General features: G+C 34.5%; 1 long non-coding RNA gene across 9 annotated transcripts in view; it reads left to right on the top strand.

The window, feature by feature from the left end:
* Positions 1–26,178, top strand: part of LOC143060213 (uncharacterized) — a 37,679-nt gene that overhangs the window by 5,597 nt on the left and 5,904 nt on the right. For 2 of the 9 annotated variants that reach the window (XR_012973939.1, XR_012973938.1), the window contains exons 6-24: positions 1,436–1,568; positions 2,563–2,635; positions 3,410–3,553; positions 5,509–5,641; positions 6,636–6,708; positions 7,483–7,626; positions 9,582–9,714; positions 10,709–10,781; positions 11,556–11,699; positions 13,655–13,787; positions 14,782–14,854; positions 15,629–15,772; positions 17,727–17,859; positions 18,854–18,926; positions 19,701–19,844; positions 21,800–21,932; positions 22,927–22,999; positions 23,774–23,917; positions 25,873–26,005. This is a non-coding gene — a long non-coding RNA (uncharacterized LOC143060213). The remainder of the gene's footprint in view (positions 1–1,435; positions 1,569–2,562; positions 2,636–3,409; positions 3,554–5,508; positions 5,642–6,635; positions 6,709–7,482; positions 7,627–9,581; positions 9,715–10,708; positions 10,782–11,555; positions 11,700–13,654; positions 13,788–14,781; positions 14,855–15,628; positions 15,773–17,726; positions 17,860–18,853; positions 18,927–19,700; positions 19,845–21,799; positions 21,933–22,926; positions 23,000–23,773; positions 23,918–25,872; positions 26,006–26,178) is intronic. The other 7 variants (XR_012973946.1, XR_012973945.1, XR_012973944.1 and 4 more) reach the window with 7 other exon arrangements.

Raw genomic sequence — 26,178 nt, 5'->3', positions numbered from 1 at the left:
GATTAACTGGTACTATTTGTTCAAACAAACACAAAAAACAGTTCATATTTATTAAAGAATATATTTTACATCATTTTTTATACAACATTCAATTTACAACTTTTTGTACAAAATATACATTGGCCGCAATATGGGCTATAGTACAAATTTTCCTTAAACTTTGACAATTTAGCCACTACAGATCTTGTATTGAATCTGGAACTTTAGAATAGGCTAAATTACATAATTAATATAAAAAAAGTATGATTTGAAGAAGAATTGTCTCTTATAGGGGTAAATTCAGTAAATAAATATACGTCATCAGGGACCGCCCATTTAGGGGAGAGCTTTCAGTATAGAATTGAAGACCTGTGCTGCAATGATTGGTAGATAAAGTTTTCAATAATATTTTTTTTATTAGATGGATCAATTCTGAGGTTAAAAAAATAATTAAATAATGCTGAATGCATTTATTTTTTTTTAAAACAGGATTGAAAAGTGATGGAGTCATTGTAGGAATTAAGTGCGAAACTACAGTGTTTGTAAACAAAGCCATGTGGAAGGCCCGAAAATGCCGCATGACCCTATGTTTTTATGGTTGCAAAAAATGGGGCTATATTTGTACTTTAATGAATGAAATATGAAAGCTCCTGATTTGTAAAGGTAAAAAAGTTATGAATTTAATTGAACATGTAGGTTTACATTGAAGTTAATGGGAGATTTTTTACTGAATTTACCCCTATAGGGAGAATTTGCACCCTGTCACTGTACTTTTTCAAGGACACCTGAGAACCCCAAAGTTCTTTCCCTGTAAATATTAATGCAATGGAAGCTTTTTGGAATCAAATAGCACTATCTTTAATGCAAAAGTCTATTTTTAATTGCGGTCGGCATGGGTGTACTGAGTGGACTGGTGGTAGAGAGCATGGGGTCTATGGGAAGAAGTCAGTTGTGTGGCCTGATGGAAAGAAAAAAATAGAAAGGGTTCACAGGCTCTCCTACATGCATGCACATCATATTATGAGGGATGAAATGCCAAATAAAAATTCACAAGGGGAGCGGTTAGATGTCTCGCACATATGCCATAACCCCATTTGTTTTAAGCCGGAACATTTAATTCTTGAGCCACACTCTCTCAATATGGATAGAATGGGGTGTAGAATGAGAAATTTATGTACAAAGGATCACTATCCACATTGTTTATTATAGATTAAGGTGAATATTATTTATTTGAAAGCCTGGTAGACTTGCGGAGTCTGCCATATGAGTGGTCTTTTGGGTACATAGGACTGTTTTTAGTGACCGGTAAAAGTTTATTTTTCGTATAATCTTTTTCCTCCTGATGCCGTGCATGTATATCATACAGAGCATGCTTTCTTGCATTTCTGTGATTGATACTGTTTTCTGAGTATTTACAATTTCTCATTTGATCACTATGGTCCTCTAATTTTTTTAGAGATTTTGCCACTTTTGTACCTGGTTGTATTGGACTACCAGCAGCCTCACACAAGATGACGATAGAATTGCCTGTACCATGATTGACTTTGTGACATGCCGTATGTACCCGGCCGGTAAAGTTTCTAGCATAGGTAACATTAACTGGTACAGTGCTACGTATGGATCGATTTAGGGCTTCAACTTTTTGTGTATTTGCACTTTTAGCTGTTTTAGCAAGCATGCCTGGACCCAGACGGTAATTGACACATTGGCGCAGAATATTTTCACTGTTTTCATTTAGCTCAATTTCAAAATTATGTCTCTTTAAATATGCACTTTTGTCAATCCATGATTGAGATTTTCTAGATTTAGAACAAACAAATGAATACAGGGAACAATCTGTGTGATCTCCACAGTAACAGCCCACTATGGCATCTGAAACATATGAAAGTTTGGATTTCATTACGTCAGGGGATTTGTGATATCTAATATTAGCCTGTACGAACTCTGCCTGACAGCGGGCTGCCATGTCAGAAGCAAACAAACTTTGTAGTCTGGTTCTTTGCACCTTTAACCGAGCTGGCATGATGTCACAAACTGTGGATAAATTATTTACAAATTTTCTATGGTTAGATGCTACATGTCTAGTGTCAAGAAAATGGATGGGTGTTGTTGATGTTAGTCCCTCCTGATATAAACACTCTGCCGCCCTGTACGCACTGCTGTCTGGGTCAGTTGTAACTTCATTTATTTCTAATCCATCCTCTTTTAGCTCCTCAAAACACTCTCTTGCCCACCGCTCTTCATTTCCTATACTGTCTTGCATGTTGATATTTGCCGTGCACGGACCAGCATGTTCGCCTACATTTGTACTAACTGTATGCTTTCTCTTGGAACAAAGTTTAGACTTTGGTAATGTATTTATAATGCTATGTTTATAAGTTTCATTTTCAGCAACTGTATACACACACTGGGTTGCTGGTTGAAAGGGGGTCTTCCCAATTCCAGAATAAATAGCATTATTGTATACACAGTCAGATTGAATGTTAACAACATCAGAATTTTCCCCCCGTATCTTTTTTATCCTTTTAATTTTCTCCCTTTGTCGTTGTAAATCTCTCATGTTTTCTTCTTCTATCTTTTCAGATATTGCATTAGCAGTGTGTTGCATACCAGATACAGATGGAGGAGGAATATTTGACGCCATACAGATTTTACGGTAACTTGCTGTACTAATTGGAGTATGGTGTAGACCAACTTGTAATCCAAGATTTATTTTTGCTGCGCGTCGTCCCCTTTTTACACTGGCAACCTCTTCGTACAAGTTAAACATTTTCGATTTGTATGCGCATTGTGTACATTTTGCACACTCTCTCCAAGCTGATCCCCACTTTTTTTCCTTTGACAAGTCCCATTCAAGGTTGCCTTTACAGTGAGGGGATAGATTCTGATGTTCCCTAAACACCTCATTCCACATTTCTGTGTTTTTGCTTATTGTAACTGTTCTGTTGGTATATTGTTCAGATCTGGAGGTAAAAAATTAATGAAAGACATTAATTAACTCCCTGTCTTGCATCATTGTGTAGCAAATGTAGCTTATTTGTCTTTTTTATATTGTGTAGTATCAAGAGTTAAATTAGAATTATCTCCCTTTGAGCCAGTATTTTTCAGAGCAGAGTTATTAAGGCTTTGATGCAGATAATGTTGTAAATAAGCACTTTTCAAGTATTTTTACATGCGAATAATTATTTGGTACGTAGAAATAATATATTTATTTCATCATTCAATGCGTTTCTTCAATTCAAAAAATTTCTGTATAACTTTTCAGTATTACATACCCTGCATCTATAAACTGTTGATAAAATATTTGTTTCTCTAATGTGATGTTTGAAATTTTCTAGTAAATACTGTAAATAGTTGCTTTATCAAATGTAATGCAATATATGATCTTACCCAGTCTTATTTTCATTTTCTGCACATTTTTGTACTTCAGTCTTGGATGCCTGTTTTGGACGCAGAAGCCGCCCTGATGTTGGGTGCATAGGAATTTCAGCATAGTGTTTGATACTAACAGATTTTGTCACAAGATCAAAGTCATCCTTGGATAGTCTTTCAAATTTAATCACAGGGAATACAGGTATTTTAGAATTTTTCAATTTAAGTCCTCTGTTATGTGGAATATTTCCCTTCTTAAATCTGTGTTTTTTTAAGTGTACAGCATAACGTCCCATTTTTTAATTAAAATTTTTATGAAATAATTATTCTTATAACAATATTTGTCACTCTCTGATTTCATTTAACAAAAGTAAGAAGAAGGAAAGTGCAGAAACAGGATAAATTTTATTGCAAAGATATAATTTTTATGGTTGACAGTTGAAGAAAAGTCTGTTTTTTCTCTGACTCTACCAGTATGATAAGACATTCTCATCTTTGATAGAGAATGACCCTATAGCTTATCTGTGTGCACTTTAAATGATCTATACAAGATATAAAAACACAGATTTAGTGTAGGGAAATATTAATGTTGATTTTTTTTTGTATGACACTCATTTAAAAGACTTGGAAACAACTTTTTGTGGTATTTTCAAGGTATACTCATTAAAACTTCCATATATGGAGATATTAATCTCAGAATATAATATGACAGATGTTTCTAAGATTAACTGGTACTATTTGTTCAAACAAACACAAAAAACAGTTCATATTTATTAAAGAATATATTTTACATCATTTTTTATACAACATTCAATTTACAACTTTTTGTACAAAATATACATTGGCCGCAATATGGGCTATAGTACAAATTTTCCTTAAACTTTGACAATTTAGCCACTACAGATCTTGTATTGAATCTGGAACTTTAGAATAGGCTAAATTACATAATTAATATAAAAAAAGTATGATTTGAAGAAGAATTGTCTCTTATAGGGGTAAATTCAGTAAATAAATATACGTCATCAGGGACCGCCCATTTAGGGGAGAGCTTTCAGTATAGAATTGAAGACCTGTGCTGCAATGATTGGTAGATAAAGTTTTCAATAATATTTTTTTTATTAGATGGATCAATTCTGAGGTTAAAAAAATAATTAAATAATGCTGAATGCATTTATTTTTTTTTAAAACAGGATTGAAAAGTGATGGAGTCATTGTAGGAATTAAGTGCGAAACTACAGTGTTTGTAAACAAAGCCATGTGGAAGGCCCGAAAATGCCGCATGACCCTATGTTTTTATGGTTGCAAAAAATGGGGCTATATTTGTACTTTAATGAATGAAATATGAAAGCTCCTGATTTGTAAAGGTAAAAAAGTTATGAATTTAATTGAACATGTAGGTTTACATTGAAGTTAATGGGAGATTTTTTACTGAATTTACCCCTATAGGGAGAATTTGCACCCTGTCACTGTACTTTTTCAAGGACACCTGAGAACCCCAAAGTTCTTTCCCTGTAAATATTAATGCAATGGAAGCTTTTTGGAATCAAATAGCACTATCTTTAATGCAAAAGTCTATTTTTAATTGCGGTCGGCATGGGTGTACTGAGTGGACTGGTGGTAGAGAGCATGGGGTCTATGGGAAGAAGTCAGTTGTGTGGCCTGATGGAAAGAAAAAAATAGAAAGGGTTCACAGGCTCTCCTACATGCATGCACATCATATTATGAGGGATGAAATGCCAAATAAAAATTCACAAGGGGAGCGGTTAGATGTCTCGCACATATGCCATAACCCCATTTGTTTTAAGCCGGAACATTTAATTCTTGAGCCACACTCTCTCAATATGGATAGAATGGGGTGTAGAATGAGAAATTTATGTACAAAGGATCACTATCCACATTGTTTATTATAGATTAAGGTGAATATTATTTATTTGAAAGCCTGGTAGACTTGCGGAGTCTGCCATATGAGTGGTCTTTTGGGTACATAGGACTGTTTTTAGTGACCGGTAAAAGTTTATTTTTCGTATAATCTTTTTCCTCCTGATGCCGTGCATGTATATCATACAGAGCATGCTTTCTTGCATTTCTGTGATTGATACTGTTTTCTGAGTATTTACAATTTCTCATTTGATCACTATGGTCCTCTAATTTTTTTAGAGATTTTGCCACTTTTGTACCTGGTTGTATTGGACTACCAGCAGCCTCACACAAGATGACGATAGAATTGCCTGTACCATGATTGACTTTGTGACATGCCGTATGTACCCGGCCGGTAAAGTTTCTAGCATAGGTAACATTAACTGGTACAGTGCTACGTATGGATCGATTTAGGGCTTCAACTTTTTGTGTATTTGCACTTTTAGCTGTTTTAGCAAGCATGCCTGGACCCAGACGGTAATTGACACATTGGCGCAGAATATTTTCACTGTTTTCATTTAGCTCAATTTCAAAATTATGTCTCTTTAAATATGCACTTTTGTCAATCCATGATTGAGATTTTCTAGATTTAGAACAAACAAATGAATACAGGGAACAATCTGTGTGATCTCCACAGTAACAGCCCACTATGGCATCTGAAACATATGAAAGTTTGGATTTCATTACGTCAGGGGATTTGTGATATCTAATATTAGCCTGTACGAACTCTGCCTGACAGCGGGCTGCCATGTCAGAAGCAAACAAACTTTGTAGTCTGGTTCTTTGCACCTTTAACCGAGCTGGCATGATGTCACAAACTGTGGATAAATTATTTACAAATTTTCTATGGTTAGATGCTACATGTCTAGTGTCAAGAAAATGGATGGGTGTTGTTGATGTTAGTCCCTCCTGATATAAACACTCTGCCGCCCTGTACGCACTGCTGTCTGGGTCAGTTGTAACTTCATTTATTTCTAATCCATCCTCTTTTAGCTCCTCAAAACACTCTCTTGCCCACCGCTCTTCATTTCCTATACTGTCTTGCATGTTGATATTTGCCGTGCACGGACCAGCATGTTCGCCTACATTTGTACTAACTGTATGCTTTCTCTTGGAACAAAGTTTAGACTTTGGTAATGTATTTATAATGCTATGTTTATAAGTTTCATTTTCAGCAACTGTATACACACACTGGGTTGCTGGTTGAAAGGGGGTCTTCCCAATTCCAGAATAAATAGCATTATTGTATACACAGTCAGATTGAATGTTAACAACATCAGAATTTTCCCCCCGTATCTTTTTTATCCTTTTAATTTTCTCCCTTTGTCGTTGTAAATCTCTCATGTTTTCTTCTTCTATCTTTTCAGATATTGCATTAGCAGTGTGTTGCATACCAGATACAGATGGAGGAGGAATATTTGACGCCATACAGATTTTACGGTAACTTGCTGTACTAATTGGAGTATGGTGTAGACCAACTTGTAATCCAAGATTTATTTTTGCTGCGCGTCGTCCCCTTTTTACACTGGCAACCTCTTCGTACAAGTTAAACATTTTCGATTTGTATGCGCATTGTGTACATTTTGCACACTCTCTCCAAGCTGATCCCCACTTTTTTTCCTTTGACAAGTCCCATTCAAGGTTGCCTTTACAGTGAGGGGATAGATTCTGATGTTCCCTAAACACCTCATTCCACATTTCTGTGTTTTTGCTTATTGTAACTGTTCTGTTGGTATATTGTTCAGATCTGGAGGTAAAAAATTAATGAAAGACATTAATTAACTCCCTGTCTTGCATCATTGTGTAGCAAATGTAGCTTATTTGTCTTTTTTATATTGTGTAGTATCAAGAGTTAAATTAGAATTATCTCCCTTTGAGCCAGTATTTTTCAGAGCAGAGTTATTAAGGCTTTGATGCAGATAATGTTGTAAATAAGCACTTTTCAAGTATTTTTACATGCGAATAATTATTTGGTACGTAGAAATAATATATTTATTTCATCATTCAATGCGTTTCTTCAATTCAAAAAATTTCTGTATAACTTTTCAGTATTACATACCCTGCATCTATAAACTGTTGATAAAATATTTGTTTCTCTAATGTGATGTTTGAAATTTTCTAGTAAATACTGTAAATAGTTGCTTTATCAAATGTAATGCAATATATGATCTTACCCAGTCTTATTTTCATTTTCTGCACATTTTTGTACTTCAGTCTTGGATGCCTGTTTTGGACGCAGAAGCCGCCCTGATGTTGGGTGCATAGGAATTTCAGCATAGTGTTTGATACTAACAGATTTTGTCACAAGATCAAAGTCATCCTTGGATAGTCTTTCAAATTTAATCACAGGGAATACAGGTATTTTAGAATTTTTCAATTTAAGTCCTCTGTTATGTGGAATATTTCCCTTCTTAAATCTGTGTTTTTTTAAGTGTACAGCATAACGTCCCATTTTTTAATTAAAATTTTTATGAAATAATTATTCTTATAACAATATTTGTCACTCTCTGATTTCATTTAACAAAAGTAAGAAGAAGGAAAGTGCAGAAACAGGATAAATTTTATTGCAAAGATATAATTTTTATGGTTGACAGTTGAAGAAAAGTCTGTTTTTTCTCTGACTCTACCAGTATGATAAGACATTCTCATCTTTGATAGAGAATGACCCTATAGCTTATCTGTGTGCACTTTAAATGATCTATACAAGATATAAAAACACAGATTTAGTGTAGGGAAATATTAATGTTGATTTTTTTTTGTATGACACTCATTTAAAAGACTTGGAAACAACTTTTTGTGGTATTTTCAAGGTATACTCATTAAAACTTCCATATATGGAGATATTAATCTCAGAATATAATATGACAGATGTTTCTAAGATTAACTGGTACTATTTGTTCAAACAAACACAAAAAACAGTTCATATTTATTAAAGAATATATTTTACATCATTTTTTATACAACATTCAATTTACAACTTTTTGTACAAAATATACATTGGCCGCAATATGGGCTATAGTACAAATTTTCCTTAAACTTTGACAATTTAGCCACTACAGATCTTGTATTGAATCTGGAACTTTAGAATAGGCTAAATTACATAATTAATATAAAAAAAGTATGATTTGAAGAAGAATTGTCTCTTATAGGGGTAAATTCAGTAAATAAATATACGTCATCAGGGACCGCCCATTTAGGGGAGAGCTTTCAGTATAGAATTGAAGACCTGTGCTGCAATGATTGGTAGATAAAGTTTTCAATAATATTTTTTTTATTAGATGGATCAATTCTGAGGTTAAAAAAATAATTAAATAATGCTGAATGCATTTATTTTTTTTTAAAACAGGATTGAAAAGTGATGGAGTCATTGTAGGAATTAAGTGCGAAACTACAGTGTTTGTAAACAAAGCCATGTGGAAGGCCCGAAAATGCCGCATGACCCTATGTTTTTATGGTTGCAAAAAATGGGGCTATATTTGTACTTTAATGAATGAAATATGAAAGCTCCTGATTTGTAAAGGTAAAAAAGTTATGAATTTAATTGAACATGTAGGTTTACATTGAAGTTAATGGGAGATTTTTTACTGAATTTACCCCTATAGGGAGAATTTGCACCCTGTCACTGTACTTTTTCAAGGACACCTGAGAACCCCAAAGTTCTTTCCCTGTAAATATTAATGCAATGGAAGCTTTTTGGAATCAAATAGCACTATCTTTAATGCAAAAGTCTATTTTTAATTGCGGTCGGCATGGGTGTACTGAGTGGACTGGTGGTAGAGAGCATGGGGTCTATGGGAAGAAGTCAGTTGTGTGGCCTGATGGAAAGAAAAAAATAGAAAGGGTTCACAGGCTCTCCTACATGCATGCACATCATATTATGAGGGATGAAATGCCAAATAAAAATTCACAAGGGGAGCGGTTAGATGTCTCGCACATATGCCATAACCCCATTTGTTTTAAGCCGGAACATTTAATTCTTGAGCCACACTCTCTCAATATGGATAGAATGGGGTGTAGAATGAGAAATTTATGTACAAAGGATCACTATCCACATTGTTTATTATAGATTAAGGTGAATATTATTTATTTGAAAGCCTGGTAGACTTGCGGAGTCTGCCATATGAGTGGTCTTTTGGGTACATAGGACTGTTTTTAGTGACCGGTAAAAGTTTATTTTTCGTATAATCTTTTTCCTCCTGATGCCGTGCATGTATATCATACAGAGCATGCTTTCTTGCATTTCTGTGATTGATACTGTTTTCTGAGTATTTACAATTTCTCATTTGATCACTATGGTCCTCTAATTTTTTTAGAGATTTTGCCACTTTTGTACCTGGTTGTATTGGACTACCAGCAGCCTCACACAAGATGACGATAGAATTGCCTGTACCATGATTGACTTTGTGACATGCCGTATGTACCCGGCCGGTAAAGTTTCTAGCATAGGTAACATTAACTGGTACAGTGCTACGTATGGATCGATTTAGGGCTTCAACTTTTTGTGTATTTGCACTTTTAGCTGTTTTAGCAAGCATGCCTGGACCCAGACGGTAATTGACACATTGGCGCAGAATATTTTCACTGTTTTCATTTAGCTCAATTTCAAAATTATGTCTCTTTAAATATGCACTTTTGTCAATCCATGATTGAGATTTTCTAGATTTAGAACAAACAAATGAATACAGGGAACAATCTGTGTGATCTCCACAGTAACAGCCCACTATGGCATCTGAAACATATGAAAGTTTGGATTTCATTACGTCAGGGGATTTGTGATATCTAATATTAGCCTGTACGAACTCTGCCTGACAGCGGGCTGCCATGTCAGAAGCAAACAAACTTTGTAGTCTGGTTCTTTGCACCTTTAACCGAGCTGGCATGATGTCACAAACTGTGGATAAATTATTTACAAATTTTCTATGGTTAGATGCTACATGTCTAGTGTCAAGAAAATGGATGGGTGTTGTTGATGTTAGTCCCTCCTGATATAAACACTCTGCCGCCCTGTACGCACTGCTGTCTGGGTCAGTTGTAACTTCATTTATTTCTAATCCATCCTCTTTTAGCTCCTCAAAACACTCTCTTGCCCACCGCTCTTCATTTCCTATACTGTCTTGCATGTTGATATTTGCCGTGCACGGACCAGCATGTTCGCCTACATTTGTACTAACTGTATGCTTTCTCTTGGAACAAAGTTTAGACTTTGGTAATGTATTTATAATGCTATGTTTATAAGTTTCATTTTCAGCAACTGTATACACACACTGGGTTGCTGGTTGAAAGGGGGTCTTCCCAATTCCAGAATAAATAGCATTATTGTATACACAGTCAGATTGAATGTTAACAACATCAGAATTTTCCCCCCGTATCTTTTTTATCCTTTTAATTTTCTCCCTTTGTCGTTGTAAATCTCTCATGTTTTCTTCTTCTATCTTTTCAGATATTGCATTAGCAGTGTGTTGCATACCAGATACAGATGGAGGAGGAATATTTGACGCCATACAGATTTTACGGTAACTTGCTGTACTAATTGGAGTATGGTGTAGACCAACTTGTAATCCAAGATTTATTTTTGCTGCGCGTCGTCCCCTTTTTACACTGGCAACCTCTTCGTACAAGTTAAACATTTTCGATTTGTATGCGCATTGTGTACATTTTGCACACTCTCTCCAAGCTGATCCCCACTTTTTTTCCTTTGACAAGTCCCATTCAAGGTTGCCTTTACAGTGAGGGGATAGATTCTGATGTTCCCTAAACACCTCATTCCACATTTCTGTGTTTTTGCTTATTGTAACTGTTCTGTTGGTATATTGTTCAGATCTGGAGGTAAAAAATTAATGAAAGACATTAATTAACTCCCTGTCTTGCATCATTGTGTAGCAAATGTAGCTTATTTGTCTTTTTTATATTGTGTAGTATCAAGAGTTAAATTAGAATTATCTCCCTTTGAGCCAGTATTTTTCAGAGCAGAGTTATTAAGGCTTTGATGCAGATAATGTTGTAAATAAGCACTTTTCAAGTATTTTTACATGCGAATAATTATTTGGTACGTAGAAATAATATATTTATTTCATCATTCAATGCGTTTCTTCAATTCAAAAAATTTCTGTATAACTTTTCAGTATTACATACCCTGCATCTATAAACTGTTGATAAAATATTTGTTTCTCTAATGTGATGTTTGAAATTTTCTAGTAAATACTGTAAATAGTTGCTTTATCAAATGTAATGCAATATATGATCTTACCCAGTCTTATTTTCATTTTCTGCACATTTTTGTACTTCAGTCTTGGATGCCTGTTTTGGACGCAGAAGCCGCCCTGATGTTGGGTGCATAGGAATTTCAGCATAGTGTTTGATACTAACAGATTTTGTCACAAGATCAAAGTCATCCTTGGATAGTCTTTCAAATTTAATCACAGGGAATACAGGTATTTTAGAATTTTTCAATTTAAGTCCTCTGTTATGTGGAATATTTCCCTTCTTAAATCTGTGTTTTTTTAAGTGTACAGCATAACGTCCCATTTTTTAATTAAAATTTTTATGAAATAATTATTCTTATAACAATATTTGTCACTCTCTGATTTCATTTAACAAAAGTAAGAAGAAGGAAAGTGCAGAAACAGGATAAATTTTATTGCAAAGATATAATTTTTATGGTTGACAGTTGAAGAAAAGTCTGTTTTTTCTCTGACTCTACCAGTATGATAAGACATTCTCATCTTTGATAGAGAATGACCCTATAGCTTATCTGTGTGCACTTTAAATGATCTATACAAGATATAAAAACACAGATTTAGTGTAGGGAAATATTAATGTTGATTTTTTTTTGTATGACACTCATTTAAAAGACTTGGAAACAACTTTTTGTGGTATTTTCAAGGTATACTCATTAAAACTTCCATATATGGAGATATTAATCTCAGAATATAATATGACAGATGTTTCTAAGATTAACTGGTACTATTTGTTCAAACAAACACAAAAAACAGTTCATATTTATTAAAGAATATATTTTACATCATTTTTTATACAACATTCAATTTACAACTTTTTGTACAAAATATACATTGGCCGCAATATGGGCTATAGTACAAATTTTCCTTAAACTTTGACAATTTAGCCACTACAGATCTTGTATTGAATCTGGAACTTTAGAATAGGCTAAATTACATAATTAATATAAAAAAAGTATGATTTGAAGAAGAATTGTCTCTTATAGGGGTAAATTCAGTAAATAAATATACGTCACCAGGGACCGCCCATTTAGGGGAGAGCTTTCAGTATAGAATTGAAGACCTGTGCTGCAATGATTGGTAGATAAAGTTTTCAATAATATTTTTTTTATTAGATGGATCAATTCTGAGGTTAAAAAAATAATTAAATAATGCTGAATGCATTTATTTTTTTTTAAAACAGGATTGAAAAGTGATGGAGTCATTGTAGGAATTAAGTGCGAAACTACAGTGTTTGTAAACAAAGCCATGTGGAAGGCCCGAAAATGCCGCATGACCCTATGTTTTTATGGTTGCAAAAAATGGGGCTATATTTGTACTTTAATGAATGAAATATGAAAGCTCCTGATTTGTAAAGGTAAAAAAGTTATGAATTTAATTGAACATGTAGGTTTACATTGAAGTTAATGGGAGATTTTTTACTGAATTTACCCCTATAGGGAGAATTTGCACCCTGTCACTGTACTTTTTCAAGGACACCTGAGAACCCCAAAGTTCTTTCCCTGTAAATATTAATGCAATGGAAGCTTTTTGGAATCAAATAGCACTATCTTTAATGCAAAAGTCTATTTTTAATTGCGGTCGGCATGGGTGTACTGAGTGGACTGGTGGTAGAGAGCATGGGGTCTATGGGAAGAAGTCAGTTGTGTGGCCTGATGGAAAGAAAAAAATAGAAAGGGTTCACAGGCTCTCCTACATGCATGCACATCATATTATGAGGGATGAAATGCCAAATAAAAATTCACAAGGGGAGCGGTTAGATGTCTCGCACATATGCCATAACCCCATTTGTTTTAAGCCGGAACATTTAATTCTTGAGCCACACTCTCTCAATATGGATAGAATGGGGTGTAGAATGAGAAATTTATGTACAAAGGATCACTATCCACATTGTTTATTATAGATTAAGGTGAATATTATTTATTTGAAAGCCTGGTAGACTTGCGGAGTCTGCCATATGAGTGGTCTTTTGGGTACATAGGACTGTTTTTAGTGACCGGTAAAAGTTTATTTTTCGTATAATCTTTTTCCTCCTGATGCCGTGCATGTATATCATACAGAGCATGCTTTCTTGCATTTCTGTGATTGATACTGTTTTCTGAGTATTTACAATTTCTCATTTGATCACTATGGTCCTCTAATTTTTTTAGAGATTTTGCCACTTTTGTACCTGGTTGTATTGGACTACCAGCAGCCTCACACAAGATGACGATAGAATTGCCTGTACCATGATTGACTTTGTGACATGCCGTATGTACCCGGCCGGTAAAGTTTCTAGCATAGGTAACATTAACTGGTACAGTGCTACGTATGGATCGATTTAGGGCTTCAACTTTTTGTGTATTTGCACTTTTAGCTGTTTTAGCAAGCATGCCTGGACCCAGACGGTAATTGACACATTGGCGCAGAATATTTTCACTGTTTTCATTTAGCTCAATTTCAAAATTATGTCTCTTTAAATATGCACTTTTGTCAATCCATGATTGAGATTTTCTAGATTTAGAACAAACAAATGAATACAGGGAACAATCTGTGTGATCTCCACAGTAACAGCCCACTATGGCATCTGAAACATATGAAAGTTTGGATTTCATTACGTCAGGGGATTTGTGATATCTAATATTAGCCTGTACGAACTCTGCCTGACAGCGGGCTGCCATGTCAGAAGCAAACAAACTTTGTAGTCTGGTTCTTTGCACCTTTAACCGAGCTGGCATGATGTCACAAACTGTGGATAAATTATTTACAAATTTTCTATGGTTAGATGCTACATGTCTAGTGTCAAGAAAATGGATGGGTGTTGTTGATGTTAGTCCCTCCTGATATAAACACTCTGCCGCCCTGTACGCACTGCTGTCTGGGTCAGTTGTAACTTCATTTATTTCTAATCCATCCTCTTTTAGCTCCTCAAAACACTCTCTTGCCCACCGCTCTTCATTTCCTATACTGTCTTGCATGTTGATATTTGCCGTGCACGGACCAGCATGTTCGCCTACATTTGTACTAACTGTATGCTTTCTCTTGGAACAAAGTTTAGACTTTGGTAATGTATTTATAATGCTATGTTTATAAGTTTCATTTTCAGCAACTGTATACACACACTGGGTTGCTGGTTGAAAGGGGGTCTTCCCAATTCCAGAATAAATAGCATTATTGTATACACAGTCAGATTGAATGTTAACAACATCAGAATTTTCCCCCCGTATCTTTTTTATCCTTTTAATTTTCTCCCTTTGTCGTTGTAAATCTCTCATGTTTTCTTCTTCTATCTTTTCAGATATTGCATTAGCAGTGTGTTGCATACCAGATACAGATGGAGGAGGAATATTTGACGCCATACAGATTTTACGGTAACTTGCTGTACTAATTGGAGTATGGTGTAGACCAACTTGTAATCCAAGATTTATTTTTGCTGCGCGTCGTCCCCTTTTTACACTGGCAACCTCTTCGTACAAGTTAAACATTTTCGATTTGTATGCGCATTGTGTACATTTTGCACACTCTCTCCAAGCTGATCCCCACTTTTTTTCCTTTGACAAGTCCCATTCAAGGTTGCCTTTACAGTGAGGGGATAGATTCTGATGTTCCCTAAACACCTCATTCCACATTTCTGTGTTTTTGCTTATTGTAACTGTTCTGTTGGTATATTGTTCAGATCTGGAGGTAAAAAATTAATGAAAGACATTAATTAACTCCCTGTCTTGCATCATTGTGTAGCAAATGTAGCTTATTTGTCTTTTTTATATTGTGTAGTATCAAGAGTTAAATTAGAATTATCTCCCTTTGAGCCAGTATTTTTCAGAGCAGAGTTATTAAGGCTTTGATGCAGATAATGTTGTAAATAAGCACTTTTCAAGTATTTTTACATGCGAATAATTATTTGGTACGTAGAAATAATATATTTATTTCATCATTCAATGCGTTTCTTCAATTCAAAAAATTTCTGTATAACTTTTCAGTATTACATACCCTGCATCTATAAACTGTTGATAAAATATTTGTTTCTCTAATGTGATGTTTGAAATTTTCTAGTAAATACTGTAAATAGTTGCTTTATCAAATGTAATGCAATATATGATCTTACCCAGTCTTATTTTCATTTTCTGCACATTTTTGTACTTCAGTCTTGGATGCCTGTTTTGGACGCAGAAGCCGCCCTGATGTTGGGTGCATAGGAATTTCAGCATAGTGTTTGATACTAACAGATTTTGTCACAAGATCAAAGTCATCCTTGGATAGTCTTTCAAATTTAATCACAGGGAATACAGGTATTTTAGAATTTTTCAATTTAAGTCCTCTGTTATGTGGAATATTTCCCTTCTTAAATCTGTGTTTTTTTAAGTGTACAGCATAACGTCCCATTTTTTAATTAAAATTTTTATGAAATAATTATTCTTATAACAATATTTGTCACTCTCTGATTTCATTTAACAAAAGTAAGAAGAAGGAAAGTGCAGAAACAGGATAAATTTTATTGCAAAGATATAATTTTTATGGTTGACAGTTGAAGAAAAGTCTGTTTTTTCTCTGACTCTACCAGTATGATAAGACATTCTCATCTTTGATAGAGAATGACCCTATAGCTTATCTGTGTGCACTTTAAATGATCTATACAAGATATAAAAACACAGATTTAGTGTAGGGAAATATTAATGTTGATTTTTTTTTGTATGACACTCATTTAAAAGACTTGGAAACAACTTTTTGTGGTATTTTCAAGGTATACTCATTAAAACTTCCATATATGGAGATATTAATCTCAGAATATAATATGACAGATGTTTCTAAGATTAACTGGTACTATTTGTTCAAACAAACACAAAAAACAGTTCATATTTATTAAAGAATATATTTTACATCATTTTTTATACAACATTCAATTTACAACTTTTTGTACAAAATATACATTGGCCGCAATATGGGCTATAGTACAAATTTTCCTTAAACTTTGACAATTTAGCCACTACAGATCTTGTATTGAATCTGGAACTTTAGAATAGGCTAAATTACATAATTAATATAAAAAAAGTATGATTTGAAGAAGAATTGTCTCTTATAGGGGTAAATTCAGTAAATAAATATACGTCATCAGGGACCGCCCATTTAGGGGAGAGCTTTCAGTATAGAATTGAAGACCTGTGCTGCAATGATTGGTAGATAAAGTTTTCAATAATATTTTTTTTATTAGATGGATCAATTCTGAGGTTAAAAAAATAATTAAATAATGCTGAATGCATTTATTTTTTTTTAAAACAGGATTGAAAAGTGATGGAGTCATTGTAGGAATTAAGTGCGAAACTACAGTGTTTGTAAACAAAGCCATGTGGAAGGCCCGAAAATGCCGCATGACCCTATGTTTTTATGGTTGCAAAAAATGGGGCTATATTTGTACTTTAATGAATGAAATATGAAAGCTCCTGATTTGTAAAGGTAAAAAAGTTATGAATTAATTGAACATGTAGGTTTACATTGAAGTTAATGGGAGATTTTTTACTGAATTTACCCCTATAGGGAGAATTTGCACCCTGTCACTGTACTTTTTCAAGGACACCTGAGAACCCCAAAGTTCTTTCCCTGTAAATATTAATGCAATGGAAGCTTTTTGGAATCAAATAGCACTATCTTTAATGCAAAAGTCTATTTTTAATTGCGGTCGGCATGGGTGTACTGAGTGGACTGGTGGTAGAGAGCATGGGGTCTATGGGAAGAAGTCAGTTGTGTGGCCTGATGGAAAGAAAAAAATAGAAAGGGTTCACAGGCTCTCCTACATGCATGCACATCATATTATGAGGGATGAAATGCCAAATAAAAATTCACAAGGGGAGCGGTTAGATGTCTCGCACATATGCCATAACCCCATTTGTTTTAAGCCGGAACATTTAATTCTTGAGCCACACTCTCTCAATATGGATAGAATGGGGTGTAGAATGAGAAATTTATGTACAAAGGATCACTATCCACATTGTTTATTATAGATTAAGGTGAATATTATTTATTTGAAAGCCTGGTAGACTTGCGGAGTCTGCCATATGAGTGGTCTTTTGGGTACATAGGACTGTTTTTAGTGACCGGTAAAAGTTTATTTTTCGTATAATCTTTTTCCTCCTGATGCCGTGCATGTATATCATACAGAGCATGCTTTCTTGCATTTCTGTGATTGATACTGTTTTCTGAGTATTTACAATTTCTCATTTGATCACTATGGTCCTCTAATTTTTTTAGAGATTTTGCCACTTTTGTACCTGGTTGTATTGGACTACCAGCAGCCTCACACAAGATGACGATAGAATTGCCTGTACCATGATTGACTTTGTGACATGCCGTATGTACCCGGCCGGTAAAGTTTCTAGCATAGGTAACATTAACTGGTACAGTGCTACGTATGGATCGATTTAGGGCTTCAACTTTTTGTGTATTTGCACTTTTAGCTGTTTTAGCAAGCATGCCTGGACCCAGACGGTAATTGACACATTGGCGCAGAATATTTTCACTGTTTTCATTTAGCTCAATTTCAAAATTATGTCTCTTTAAATATGCACTTTTGTCAATCCATGATTGAGATTTTCTAGATTTAGAACAAACAAATGAATACAGGGAACAATCTGTGTGATCTCCACAGTAACAGCCCACTATGGCATCTGAAACATATGAAAGTTTGGATTTCATTACGTCAGGGGATTTGTGATATCTAATATTAGCCTGTACGAACTCTGCCTGACAGCGGGCTGCCATGTCAGAAGCAAACAAACTTTGTAGTCTGGTTCTTTGCACCTTTAACCGAGCTGGCATGATGTCACAAACTGTGGATAAATTATTTACAAATTTTCTATGGTTAGATGCTACATGTCTAGTGTCAAGAAAATGGATGGGTGTTGTTGATGTTAGTCCCTCCTGATATAAACACTCTGCCGCCCTGTACGCACTGCTGTCTGGGTCAGTTGTAACTTCATTTATTTCTAATCCATCCTCTTTTAGCTCCTCAAAACACTCTCTTGCCCACCGCTCTTCATTTCCTATACTGTCTTGCATGTTGATATTTGCCGTGCACGGACCAGCATGTTCGCCTACATTTGTACTAACTGTATGCTTTCTCTTGGAACAAAGTTTAGACTTTGGTAATGTATTTATAATGCTATGTTTATAAGTTTCATTTTCAGCAACTGTATACACACACTGGGTTGCTGGTTGAAAGGGGGTCTTCCCAATTCCAGAATAAATAGCATTATTGTATACACAGTCAGATTGAATGTTAACAACATCAGAATTTTCCCCCCGTATCTTTTTTATCCTTTTAATTTTCTCCCTTTGTCGTTGTAAATCTCTCATGTTTTCTTCTTCTATCTTTTCAGATATTGCATTAGCAGTGTGTTGCATACCAGATACAGATGGAGGAGGAATATTTGACGCCATACAGATTTTACGGTAACTTGCTGTACTAATTGGAGTATGGTGTAGACCAACTTGTAATCCAAGATTTATTTTTGCTGCGCGTCGTCCCCTTTTTACACTGGCAACCTCTTCGTACAAGTTAAACATTTTCGATTTGTATGCGCATTGTGTACATTTTGCACACTCTCTCCAAGCTGATCCCCACTTTTTTTCCTTTGACAAGTCCCATTCAAGGTTGCCTTTACAGTGAGGGGATAGATTCTGATGTTCCCTAAACACCTCATTCCACATTTCTGTGTTTTTGCTTATTGTAACTGTTCTGTTGGTATATTGTTCAGATCTGGAGGTAAAAAATTAATGAAAGACATTAATTAACTCCCTGTCTTGCATCATTGTGTAGCAAATGTAGCTTATTTGTCTTTTTTATATTGTGTAGTATCAAGAGTTAAATTAGAATTATCTCCCTTTGAGCCAGTATTTTTCAGAGCAGAGTTATTAAGGCTTTGATGCAGATAATGTTGTAAATAAGCACTTTTCAAGTATTTTTACATGCGAATAATTATTTGGTACGTAGAAATAATATATTTATTTCATCATTCAATGCGTTTCTTCAATTCAAAAAATTTCTGTATAACTTTTCAGTATTACATACCCTGCATCTATAAACTGTTGATAAAATATTTGTTTCTCTAATGTGATGTTTGAAATTTTCTAGTAAATACTGTAAATAGTTGCTTTATCAAATGTAATGCAATATATGATCTTACCCAGTCTTATTTTCATTTTCTGCACATTTTTGTACTTCAGTCTTGGATGCCTGTTTTGGACGCAGAAGCCGCCCTGATGTTGGGTGCATAGGAATTTCAGCATAGTGTTTGATACTAACAGATTTTGTCACAAGATCAAAGTCATCCTTGGATAGTCTTTCAAATTTAATCACAGGGAATACAGGTATTTTAGAATTTTTCAATTTAAGTCCTCTGTTATGTGGAATATTTCCCTTCTTAAATCTGTGTTTTTTTAAGTGTACAGCATAACGTCCCATTTTTTAATTAAAATTTTTATGAAATAATTATTCTTATAACAATATTTGTCACTCTCTGATTTCATTTAACAAAAGTAAGAAGAAGGAAAGTGCAGAAACAGGATAAATTTTATTGCAAAGATATAATTTTTATGGTTGACAGTTGAAGAAAAGTCTGTTTTTTCTCTGACTCTACCAGTATGATAAGACATTCTCATCTTTGATAGAGAATGACCCTATAGCTTATCTGTGTGCACTTTAAATGATCTATACAAGATATAAAAACACAGATTTAGTGTAGGGAAATATTAATGTTGATTTTTTTTTGTATGACACTCATTTAAAAGACTTGGAAACAACTTTTTGTGGTATTTTCAAGGTATACTCATTAAAACTTCCATATATGGAGATATTAATCTCAGAATATAATATGACAGATGTTTCTAAGATTAACTGGTACTATTTGTTCAAACAAACACAAAAAACAGTTCATATTTATTAAAGAATATATTTTACATCATTTTTTATACAACATTCAATTTACAACTTTTTGTACAAAATATACATTGGCCGCAATATGGGCTATAGTACAAATTTTCCTTAAACTTTGACAATTTAGCCACTACAGATCTTGTATTGAATCTGGAACTTTAGAATAGGCTAAATTACATAATTAATATAAAAAAAGTATGATTTGAAGAAGAATTGTCTCTTATAGGGGTAAATTCAGTAAATAAATATACGTCATCAGGGACCGCCCATTTAGGGGAGAGCTTTCAGTATAGAATTGAAGACCTGTGCTGCAATGATTGGTAGATAAAGTTTTCAATAATATTTTTTTTATTAGATGGATCAATTCTGAGGTTAAAAAAATAATTAAATAATGCTGAATGCATTTATTTTTTTTAAAAACAGGATTGAAAAGTGATGGAGTCATTGTAGGAATTAAGTGCGAAACTACAGTGTTTGTAAACAAAGCCATGTGGAAGGCCCGAAAATGCCGCATGACCCTATGTTTTTATGGTTGCAAAAAATGGGGCTATATTTGTACTTTAATGAATGAAATATGAAAGCTCCTGATTTGTAAAGGTAAAAAAGTTATGAATTTAATTGAACATGTAGGTTTACATTGAAGTTAATGGGAGATTTTTTACTGAATTTACCCCTATAGGGAGAATTTGCACCCTGTCACTGTACTTTTTCAAGGACACCTGAGAACCCCAAAGTTCTTTCCCTGTAAATATTAATGCAATGGAAGCTTTTTGGAATCAAATAGCACTATCTTTAATGCAAAAGTCTATTTTTAATTGCGGTCGGCATGGGTGTACTGAGTGGACTGGTGGTAGAGAGCATGGGGTCTATGGGAAGAAGTCAGTTGTGTGGCCTGATGGAAAGAAAAAAATAGAAAGGGTTCACAGGCTCTCCTACATGCATGCACATCATATTATGAGGGATGAAATGCCAAATAAAAATTCACAAGGGGAGCGGTTAGATGTCTCGCACATATGCCATAACCCCATTTGTTTTAAGCCGGAACATTTAATTCTTGAGCCACACTCTCTCAATATGGATAGAATGGGGTGTAGAATGAGAAATTTATGTACAAAGGATCACTATCCACATTGTTTATTATAGATTAAGGTGAATATTATTTATTTGAAAGCCTGGTAGACTTGCGGAGTCTGCCATATGAGTGGTCTTTTGGGTACATAGGACTGTTTTTAGTGACCGGTAAAAGTTTATTTTTCGTATAATCTTTTTCCTCCTGATGCCGTGCATGTATATCATACAGAGCATGCTTTCTTGCATTTCTGTGATTGATACTGTTTTCTGAGTATTTACAATTTCTCATTTGATCACTATGGTCCTCTAATTTTTTTAGAGATTTTGCCACTTTTGTACCTGGTTGTATTGGACTACCAGCAGCCTCACACAAGATGACGATAGAATTGCCTGTACCATGATTGACTTTGTGACATGCCGTATGTACCCGGCCGGTAAAGTTTCTAGCATAGGTAACATTAACTGGTACAGTGCTACGTATGGATCGATTTAGGGCTTCAACTTTTTGTGTATTTGCACTTTTAGCTGTTTTAGCAAGCATGCCTGGACCCAGACGGTAATTGACACATTGGCGCAGAATATTTTCACTGTTTTCATTTAGCTCAATTTCAAAATTATGTCTCTTTAAATATGCACTTTTGTCAATCCATGATTGAGATTTTCTAGATTTAGAACAAACAAATGAATACAGGGAACAATCTGTGTGATCTCCACAGTAACAGCCCACTATGGCATCTGAAACATATGAAAGTTTGGATTTCATTACGTCAGGGGATTTGTGATATCTAATATTAGCCTGTACGAACTCTGCCTGACAGCGGGCTGCCATGTCAGAAGCAAACAAACTTTGTAGTCTGGTTCTTTGCACCTTTAACCGAGCTGGCATGATGTCACAAACTGTGGATAAATTATTTACAAATTTTCTATGGTTAGATGCTACATGTCTAGTGTCAAGAAAATGGATGGGTGTTGTTGATGTTAGTCCCTCCTGATATAAACACTCTGCCGCCCTGTACGCACTGCTGTCTGGGTCAGTTGTAACTTCATTTATTTCTAATCCATCCTCTTTTAGCTCCTCAAAACACTCTCTTGCCCACCGCTCTTCATTTCCTATACTGTCTTGCATGTTGATATTTGCCGTGCACGGACCAGCATGTTCGCCTACATTTGTACTAACTGTATGCTTTCTCTTGGAACAAAGTTTAGACTTTGGTAATGTATTTATAATGCTATGTTTATAAGTTTCATTTTCAGCAACTGTATACACACACTGGGTTGCTGGTTGAAAGGGGGTCTTCCCAATTCCAGAATAAATAGCATTATTGTATACACAGTCAGATTGAATGTTAACAACATCAGAATTTTCCCCCCGTATCTTTTTTATCCTTTTAATTTTCTCCCTTTGTCGTTGTAAATCTCTCATGTTTTCTTCTTCTATCTTTTCAGATATTGCATTAGCAGTGTGTTGCATACCAGATACAGATGGAGGAGGAATATTTGACGCCATACAGATTTTACGGTAACTTGCTGTACTAATTGGAGTATGGTGTAGACCAACTTGTAATCCAAGATTTATTTTTGCTGCGCGTCGTCCCCTTTTTACACTGGCAACCTCTTCGTACAAGTTAAACATTTTCGATTTGTATGCGCATTGTGTACATTTTGCACACTCTCTCCAAGCTGATCCCCACTTTTTTTCCTTTGACAAGTCCCATTCAAGGTTGCCTTTACAGTGAGGGGATAGATTCTGATGTTCCCTAAACACCTCATTCCACATTTCTGTGTTTTTGCTTATTGTAACTGTTCTGTTGGTATATTGTTCAGATCTGGAGGTAAAAAATTAATGAAAGACATTAATTAACTCCCTGTCTTGCATCATTGTGTAGCAAATGTAGCTTATTTGTCTTTTTTATATTGTGTAGTATCAAGAGTTAAATTAGAATTATCTCCCTTTGAGCCAGTATTTTTCAGAGCAGAGTTATTAAGGCTTTGATGCAGATAATGTTGTAAATAAGCACTTTTCAAGTATTTTTACATGCGAATAATTATTTGGTACGTAGAAATAATATATTTATTTCATCATTCAATGCGTTTCTTCAATTCAAAAAATTTCTGTATAACTTTTCAGTATTACATACCCTGCATCTATAAACTGTTGATAAAATATTTGTTTCTCTAATGTGATGTTTGAAATTTTCTAGTAAATACTGTAAATAGTTGCTTTATCAAATGTAATGCAATATATGATCTTACCCAGTCTTATTTTCATTTTCTGCACATTTTTGTACTTCAGTCTTGGATGCCTGTTTTGGACGCAGAAGCCGCCCTGATGTTGGGTGCATAGGAATTTCAGCATAGTGTTTGATACTAACAGATTTTGTCACAAGATCAAAGTCATCCTTGGATAGTCTTTCAAATTTAATCACAGGGAATACAGGTATTTTAGAATTTTTCAATTTAAGTCCTCTGTTATGTGGAATATTTCCCTTCTTAAATCTGTGTTTTTTTAAGTGTACAGCATAACGTCCCATTTTTTAATTAAAATTTTTATGAAATAATTATTCTTATAACAATATTTGTCACTCTCTGATTTCATTTAACAAAAGTAAGAAGAAGGAAAGTGCAGAAACAGGATAAATTTTATTGCAAAGATATAATTTTTATGGTTGACAGTTGAAGAAAAGTCTGTTTTTTCTCTGACTCTACCAGTATGATAAGACATTCTCATCTTTGATAGAGAATGACCCTATAGCTTATCTGTGTGCACTTTAAATGATCTATACAAGATATAAAAACACAGATTTAGTGTAGGGAAATATTAATGTTGATTTTTTTTTGTATGACACTCATTTAAAAGACTTGGAAACAACTTTTTGTGGTATTTTCAAGGTATACTCATTAAAACTTCCATATATGGAGATATTAATCTCAGAATATAATATGACAGATGTTTCTAAGATTAACTGGTACTATTTGTTCAAACAAACACAAAAAACAGTTCATATTTATTAAAGAATATATTTTACATCATTTTTTATACAACATTCAATTTACAACTTTTTGTACAAAATATACATTGGCCGCAATATGGGCTATAGTACAAATTTTCCTTAAACTTTGACAATTTAGCCACTACAGATCTTGTATTGAATCTGGAACTTTAGAATAGGCTAAATTACATAATTAATATAAAAAAAGTATGATTTGAAGAAGAATTGTCTCTTATAGGGGTAAATTCAGTAAATAAATATACGTCATCAGGGACCGCCCATTTAGGGGAGAGCTTTCAGTATAGAATTGAAGACCTGTGCTGCAATGATTGGTAGATAAAGTTTTCAATAATATTTTTTTTATTAGATGGATCAATTCTGAGGTTAAAAAAATAATTAAATAATGCTGAATGCATTTATTTTTTTTTAAAACAGGATTGAAAAGTGATGGAGTCATTGTAGGAATTAAGTGCGAAACTACAGTGTTTGTAAACAAAGCCATGTGGAAGGCCCGAAAATGCCGCATGACCCTATGTTTTTATGGTTGCAAAAAATGGGGCTATATTTGTACTTTAATGAATGAAATATGAAAGCTCCTGATTTGTAAAGGTAAAAAAGTTATGAATTTAATTGAACATGTAGGTTTACATTGAAGTTAATGGGAGATTTTTTACTGAATTTACCCCTATAGGGAGAATTTGCACCCTGTCACTGTACTTTTTCAAGGACACCTGAGAACCCCAAAGTTCTTTCCCTGTAAATATTAATGCAATGGAAGCTTTTTGGAATCAAATAGCACTATCTTTAATGCAAAAGTCTATTTTTAATTGCGGTCGGCATGGGTGTACTGAGTGGACTGGTGGTAGAGAGCATGGGGTCTATGGGAAGAAGTCAGTTGTGTGGCCTGATGGAAAGAAAAAAATAGAAAGGGTTCACAGGCTCTCCTACATGCATGCACATCATATTATGAGGGATGAAATGCCAAATAAAAATTCACAAGGGGAGCGGTTAGATGTCTCGCACATATGCCATAACCCCATTTGTTTTAAGCCGGAACATTTAATTCTTGAGCCACACTCTCTCAATATGGATAGAATGGGGTGTAGAATGAGAAATTTATGTACAAAGGATCACTATCCACATTGTTTATTATAGATTAAGGTGAATATTATTTATTTGAAAGCCTGGTAGACTTGCGGAGTCTGCCATATGAGTGGTCTTTTGGGTACATAGGACTGTTTTTAGTGACCGGTAAAAGTTTATTTTTCGTATAATCTTTTTCCTCCTGATGCCGTGCATGTATATCATACAGAGCATGCTTTCTTGCATTTCTGTGATTGATACTGTTTTCTGAGTATTTACAATTTCTCATTTGATCACTATGGTCCTCTAATTTTTTTAGAGATTTTGCCACTTTTGTACCTGGTTGTATTGGACTACCAGCAGCCTCACACAAGATGACGATAGAATTGCCTGTACCATGATTGACTTTGTGACATGCCGTATGTACCCGGCCGGTAAAGTTTCTAGCATAGGTAACATTAACTGGTACAGTGCTACGTATGGATCGATTTAGGGCTTCAACTTTTTGTGTATTTGCACTTTTAGCTGTTTTAGCAAGCATGCCTGGACCCAGACGGTAATTGACACATTGGCGCAGAATATTTTCACTGTTTTCATTTAGCTCAATTTCAAAATTATGTCTCTT

The sequence above is a fragment of the Mytilus galloprovincialis genome, unplaced genomic scaffold (assembly GCF_965363235.1).
Source record: "Mytilus galloprovincialis unplaced genomic scaffold, xbMytGall1.hap1.1 HAP1_SCAFFOLD_91, whole genome shotgun sequence".
NCBI classification, from domain to species: domain Eukaryota; kingdom Metazoa; phylum Mollusca; class Bivalvia; order Mytilida; family Mytilidae; genus Mytilus; species Mytilus galloprovincialis.
This window is presented reverse-complemented; position numbering and strand designations above follow the sequence as displayed.